Below are 6,863 nucleotides of genomic sequence, written 5' to 3' on the forward strand. Positions count from 1 at the left end.
GTTTTAAGCTAATAAAGCTAGAAAATAGTATGCCTCAATAAAGGTGGGAAATAGAAGTAGAAAATTTCATCTCTTAAATGGAGAAGATGACACAAACAGAAGAGAGAATTTTCAAATAAGTGCAGAAACAGTAGAGGACTATAACAGCAGCAAAGTCCTGAGAGGTGGGGTTGGTTATTTCCTCATAACAAGTATCATTGTCCAATACTTTGTATAGCTTAGTGGAAGAGCAAGATAGATAAATACACACCTGACAGTGTGAGCATACACAAATACATACATATGCATACACACAAATACATACATACTTCAAAAGTCTTCTCAGGACAAAATTAGAAAATAACTGTGAGAGACTGAATAATATCCCCCAAAGTCACTCACGCTCTAAACTCTGGAATCTGTGAGTGTGACCTTCTGTTACAAGGGGACTTTACAGCTGTGATAAGGACTTTGAGACAGGAAGATGATCTGAGTACTAAATATAAGTGTCTTTATAAGAGGCTGGTGGGGGAGATTTGTTACAGAGGAGATGAAAATGTGACAATGGACCAGAGACTGGAGTGAGGCTGCTGCAAGTCAAGGAGTGCCAGCAGCCCCCAGAAGCAGGAAGAAGAGAAGGATGAATGGTTCCTGGAATCTCCAGAAGGAAAGAGCTGTGAGCATTCTTGTCTCAAGCCCCATAAGACTCATTGTGGACTTCTTGCCAGCAAGATCATAATTATGAATTGCTATAGACCACTAAGTTTGTGGCAAATTTTTAACAGTAACAATAGGAATATTAAACCTTTTAAAGATGCATGATCAGAGGCTAAAACATATGACCGCAACTTAATACATTGATGAATCTCTTAGTCAAACATATGGGGCAAGAATATCACAAGAAAAGCAGAAATCCAGGACATTAGTATTTTCAAAGCAGCTCTGTATTACTTAAACTGACCTCACTCTAGGAAAATCATGGGAAAAAGTAGTCATGGTATGGATGCCTCTGGAGCTTTCTCTTAATCCTACAAGGGTAATGTTATAGGTTATAGTTATATTGTACTAGAGGAAAGCAATCTAGTTATTCTGGATGTGGTTACACTAGAGGAGGGTAAACTACACTGTTTCAGAAAATTGACAGAGGTAAACCTAAATTCCTCTCTCATTTGTCAATTAAAAGTGACAAAATTTTATTAAAATGTAAGATAAAGGTCTATTTGAGTATTATTAAAAAATCACCTAGACCACTTTTCACAAACTGATTTACAAATAAAAGGGGTACAGTTTCATGGAACTGGCAAATTGTTATCTGAGCTAAATGGAAGATGAAATGTATGTATTACATATTTTATACAAACAGATGAGGGAAGAGGTCAACAGTGAGTTCAGCCACGAAGACAGAGAGATCAGGGTAGTGTCTTTGTCTGATTTCAATTGGGGGAAAATCAAATATTAATGATCCCATCATCAGTTCAGTTCAGTCACTCATTTGTCTCTGACTGTGCGACCAATGGACTGCAGCAAGTCAGCCTTCCCTGTACATCATAGGAGATGGCATGACACACAGGGTCAGTTCAGTTCAGTTCAGTTCAGTTACTCAGTTGTGCCCAACTCTTTGCGACCCCATGCCAGGCCTCCCTGTCCATAACCAACTCCTGGAGTCCACCCAAACCCATGTCCATTGAGTCGGTGATACCATGCAACCATCTCATCCTCTGTCGTCCCCTTCTCCTTCCGCCCTCAATCTTTCCCAACATCAGGGTCTTTTCAAATGAGACAGCTCCTCACATGAGGTGGCTAAAGTATTGGAGTTTCAACTTCAGCATCAGTCCTACCAATGAACACCCAGGACTGATCTCCTGTAGGATGGACTGGTTGGATCTCTTTGCAGTCCAAGGGACTCTCAAGAGTCTTCTCCAACACCACAGTTCAAAAGCATCAATTCTTTGGCACTAAGCTTTCTTTACAGTCGAACTCTCACATCCATGCATGACCACTGGAAAAACCATAGCCTTGACTAGATGGACCTTTGTTGGCAAAGTAATGTCTCTGCTTTTTAATATGCTATCTAGGTTGGTCATAACTTTCCTTCCAAAGAGTAAGTGTCTTTTTAATTTCATGGCTGCAGTCACCATTTACAGTGATTTTGGAGTCCAGAGAAATAAAGTCAGCCACTGTTTCCACTGTTTCCCCATCTATTTGTCACGAAGTGATGGGACCAGATGCCATGATCTTAGTTTTCTGAATGTTGAGATTTAAGCCAACTTTTTCACTCTTCTCTTTCACTTTCATCAAGAGGCTTTTTAGTTCTTCTTCACTTTCTGCCATAAGGGTGGTGTCATCTGCATATCTGAGGTTACTGATATTTCTCCCAGCAATCTTGATTCCAGCTTGTGCTTCTTCCAGCCCAGCATTTCTCATGATGTACTCTGCATACAAGTTAAATAAGTAGGGTGCCAATATACAGCCTTGACGTATTCCTTTTCCTATTTGGAACCAGTTTGTTGTCTCATGTCCAGTTCTAACTTGCTTCCTGACCTGCATACAGGTTTCTCAAGAGGCGGGTCAGGTGGTCTGGTATTCCCATCTCTTTCAGAATTTTCCACAGTTTATTGTGATCCACATAGTTAAATGTTTTGGCATAGTCAATAAAGCAGAAATAAATGTGTTTTTTTTTTAACTGTCTTGATTTTTCAATGATCCGGCAGATGTTGGCAATTCGATCTCTTGTTTCTCTGCCTTTTCTAAAACCAGCTGGAGCATCTGGAAGTTCATTGTTCACTTATTGCTGATGTAGCTGACTGTGAATTGACTTGTGTCCTGTTCATTATAACTCAAACATGAAATATATTTCTGACAGGATGCTTTCTAGGAAAATAATTGCAACACTGGGTATATCAGCTGTGAAAAAAAGTTGGAAAATTATATCTAAATCTTTTAAATTTTTTGGAAAACAGTAAGTAAATCCAAGAAAGAGTAAATATTAAACTTATACTCAAGAAACAGACAAACCAAATTGCCAAGAAAACTATGTAAGTAAGCTTCCAATTTCAGACATCATTAAGGATCTTTCCCTTAGCTTTATTTTAGTGTCATTCATTCCAGGGGCATTTCAATTACATGGAAACAAAACCGAGCAGCCAATTTCAAGCCACACATTTCTGTGTAATTCCAAAAAAGCTCTAGTCATTAAAAATGATATGAGACCTACCTTTTGCCTTAATGATCTGTTTTGATGCTTGTGAGGAAAATGTTGCTAGTGGTCCTCCTGGGTTTGAGTCTCCAGGGCTACAGAGTCAGATGTGAGGGTCTTGGTCTCCCAGTTATACTCAGCCCACAGAAAAACAAGATGGTGGAGACCTGCTTCTCTATTACAGATAAATTTTTGAAGTTGTTTATGACACAGTACAAATATTATTTTCTTGAAATGGTAACTGAGGTTTTCTTTTCACTTTTCTTTTTATGTTAAATCACTGTAAATGCTAGCCAATTCTGAGTCCAATAATATTAAAGAAACAAATTAGCAACAATGCTTCAAGACCCCTGACAACTATTTCACAAAGAAGAGAATAAACTTGCTACTGGGAAATGGGCATTTATACATATTTACTTATGTGTAGTTTAAATTGATATATAAACTTTTACAAAAATGAGAAGTAGTTAATTCTGAGAGAACTCTTACCTGATAAATCTTGAGACCCTTAAGAGACATGTATGCAATGTCTAGGTCTGTAATAGAAGTTAAGCCATAAGCTATAAATCCTGATAAAGTGTACACCCCACTTAGAATTCAAAACGAGTCATTGTCCTCCTCAGCAGTGAAGCTGTCCCAGGAGAGAAGTATCCTTTACTGAACAAAACATGCTAAAATGGGATTGTTGTGCTCTCTTCTTGAAGTTAAAAGATGTTTACTCCTTGGAAGGAAAGTTATGACCAACCTAGATAGCATATTAAAAAGCAGAGACATTACTTTGCCAACAAAGGTCTGTCCAGTCAAGGCTATAGTTTTTCCAGTGGTCATTTATGGATATGAGAGTTGGACTGTGAAGAAAGCTGAGCACTGAAAAATTGATGCTTTTGAACTGTGTTGTTGGAGAAGACTCTTGAGAGTCCCTTGGACTGCAAGGAGATTCAGCCAGTCCATCCTGAAGGAGATAAGTCCTGGGTGTTCATTGGAAGGACTGATGCTGAAGCTGAAACTCCAATACTCTGGCCACCTCATGTGGACAGTTGACTCACTGGAAAAGACCTTGATGCTGGGGGGACGGATTTGGGGGCAGGAGGAGAAGGGGACGGCAGAGGATGAGATGGCTGGATGGCATCACCGACTCGATGGGCATGAGTTTGGGTAAGCTCCGGGAGTTTGTGATGGACAGGGAGGCCTGGTGTGCTGCGATTCATGGGGTCGCAAAGAGTCAGACACGACTGAGCAACTGAACTGAATTGACTGAACTGATACTCTCTTCTTAGATGTCTCTATTATTTTTCTTGATACTTAGAAGACAAACATATTTTCTTCAAGGCTTTAATTGATTTGTGTATGCAAGCAAAATACAGTAACAATGTATGTTGTTATTTGAGGCAAACATCTCACATTTTTCTTAGACACTTTCATTTGCTTATGCATTCATGTGTAAATATTTTCTATCAGTTATGTGCATACTATGCTACTAGCTGATGAGTCAATGTACTCACTTCAATGTGTTAAGTATTTCTAGGAAAATACCAGCTGCAATGGATATGCAAAAACAGTTCAGAGACTCAGTTGGATTGGTAGATCCATCCAAAGTAGTTATCTATATAAGGAATGTTGTAAATGGAAAAAGTTAGAACTAATAACTCCTTTCATTTTATTTAGTCCATCACAGAAAGTCATAGTATGATTTTCACTTATTTCTGTAAATCTTTGTCAAGAAAAACTCCCTTCTCCCATCCTTTCTTTTTAAAGGCATCATAGTGATGACTACAAAAAATCTGAGTCTGGAGACAACGTTTGCCCTCTTGGGTTTCACAGATTATCCAGGGCTTCAGATTCCTCTCTTCCTCATGTTTCTGATCATGTACATTATCACTGTGGTAGGAAATCTGGGCATGATGGTAATCATCAAAATTAACCCTAAGTTTCACACCCCCATGTACTTTTTCCTTAGTCATCTTTCTTTTGTTGATTTTTGTTACTCTTCCATTGTTACTCCCAAGCTGCTCGAGAACTTGGTCATGGCCAATAAGAGCATCTTCTACAGTAGCTGCATGCTGCAGTTCTTCCTGTCCTGCATTGCTGTGGTGACTGAGTCCTTCTTGCTGGCAGTGATGGTCTATAACCGCTTCGAGGCCACCTGTAACCCTCTGCTTTACACAGTGGTCATGTCACAGAGGCTGTGTGCCCTGCTGGTGGCTGGGTCATATCTCTGGGTCATGTTTGGCCCATTGGTACTCCTTTGCTATGCCCTCCAACTAAACTTTTCTGGACATAAGGTGATCAACCACTTTTTCTGTGAATACACTGCTCTCATTGCTATCTCAAGCTCCAATACACACACCCCCAAACTGCTGCTCTTTGGCTTCGCCACCTTCAAAGAGGTGAGTACACTTCTGATCATCCTCACTTCCTATGTCTTTATTCTTGTCACTGTGCTAAACATCCGTTCTGCCAGTGGATGTCGCAAAGCTTTCTCCACCTTTGCGTCTCACCTGACTGCCATTACCATCTTCCATGGGACCATCCTTTCTCTCTACTGTGTGCCCAATTCCAAGAACTTGTGACAAACTGTCAAGGTGGCCTCTGTGTTCTATACAGTGGTCAACCCCATGCTGAACCCGCTGATCTACAGCCTGAGGAATAAAGATGTGAATGATGCCTTCCGAAAATTAATAGACACAAAAGCCTCATTTCACTGAACCAATGTCCAAAGAAGTCTTCAATGCCTATTAACAATGGGAAAAGAGCCTTCCAAGACGTGTAGCATATATTTACATGAGGTTTTTATAGATGACTAAGACATTAATCTATTAAACTGTTCCCCTTAAATATAAATTTTTGACAAAGGAACATTCTTTTTTTCTTCCTGCAGTACCTAAAATAGTACTTATCTCTGGGCAAGCCTATAATAAATATGTTTAAACATGAGTGAATAAATGAATGAGTAATTATGTATCCTCATTATGTACTTAGTATTAAGTATTGCTTATTATATAACAATTAAACATGAGTGCTATTCTTCCACATAGAATAAAAAATTGATTAAAACAATGAAATTTGAAAGTTAGAAAATTTAACATATTGTTGATGTCATTCCACCTTTCTGATATTCTTCTAAAATGCTGTTTTACGTGGTTTAAATACAGTTCATCAAACAAAACTGCATATTTATGTTACTCAATTTATGACTAATGACTATGAAATACATTTCAATAATTTTTATATATAAATAATTTATGTAAAACACCTGCCATGCAAAGCAGCTTTCCTGTGAATGTGTTTCCCGGACATATAAAGTGCCACTGACAATGATGCTCTGTATAGATTTTGGTTTTGTGTTTTTGTCGTGAGACTCCCTTCTTCAGTTCAGTTCAGTTCAGTTCAGTTCAGTCACTCATTCGTGTCCGACTCTTTGCAACCCCATGAACCACAGCATGCCAGGCCTCCCTAACTCCCCAGCATCACCAACTCCCGGAGTCTACTCAAACCCGTGTCCATCGAGTCGGTGATGCCATCCAACCATCTCATCCTCTGCCGTCCCCTTCTCCTCCTGCCCTCAATCTTTCCCAGCATCAGGGTCTTTTCTAATGAGTCAACTCTTCGCATCAGGTGGCCAAAGTATTGGAGTTTCAGCTTCAGCCATCAGTCCTACCAATGAACACCCAGGACTGATCTCCTGTAG

General features: G+C 39.4%; 1 pseudogene; it reads left to right on the forward strand.

The window, feature by feature from the left end:
* Positions 1 to 1,342: 1,342 nt before the first annotated feature.
* On the forward strand, positions 1,343 to 5,880 carry LOC133045256 (olfactory receptor 5D14-like; annotated as a pseudogene).
* The last annotated feature ends 983 nt before the right edge of the window (positions 5,881 to 6,863 follow it).

This window comes from Dama dama, chromosome 23, assembly GCF_033118175.1.
Source record: "Dama dama isolate Ldn47 chromosome 23, ASM3311817v1, whole genome shotgun sequence".
Taxonomy (NCBI): Eukaryota; Metazoa; Chordata; class Mammalia; order Artiodactyla; family Cervidae; genus Dama; species Dama dama.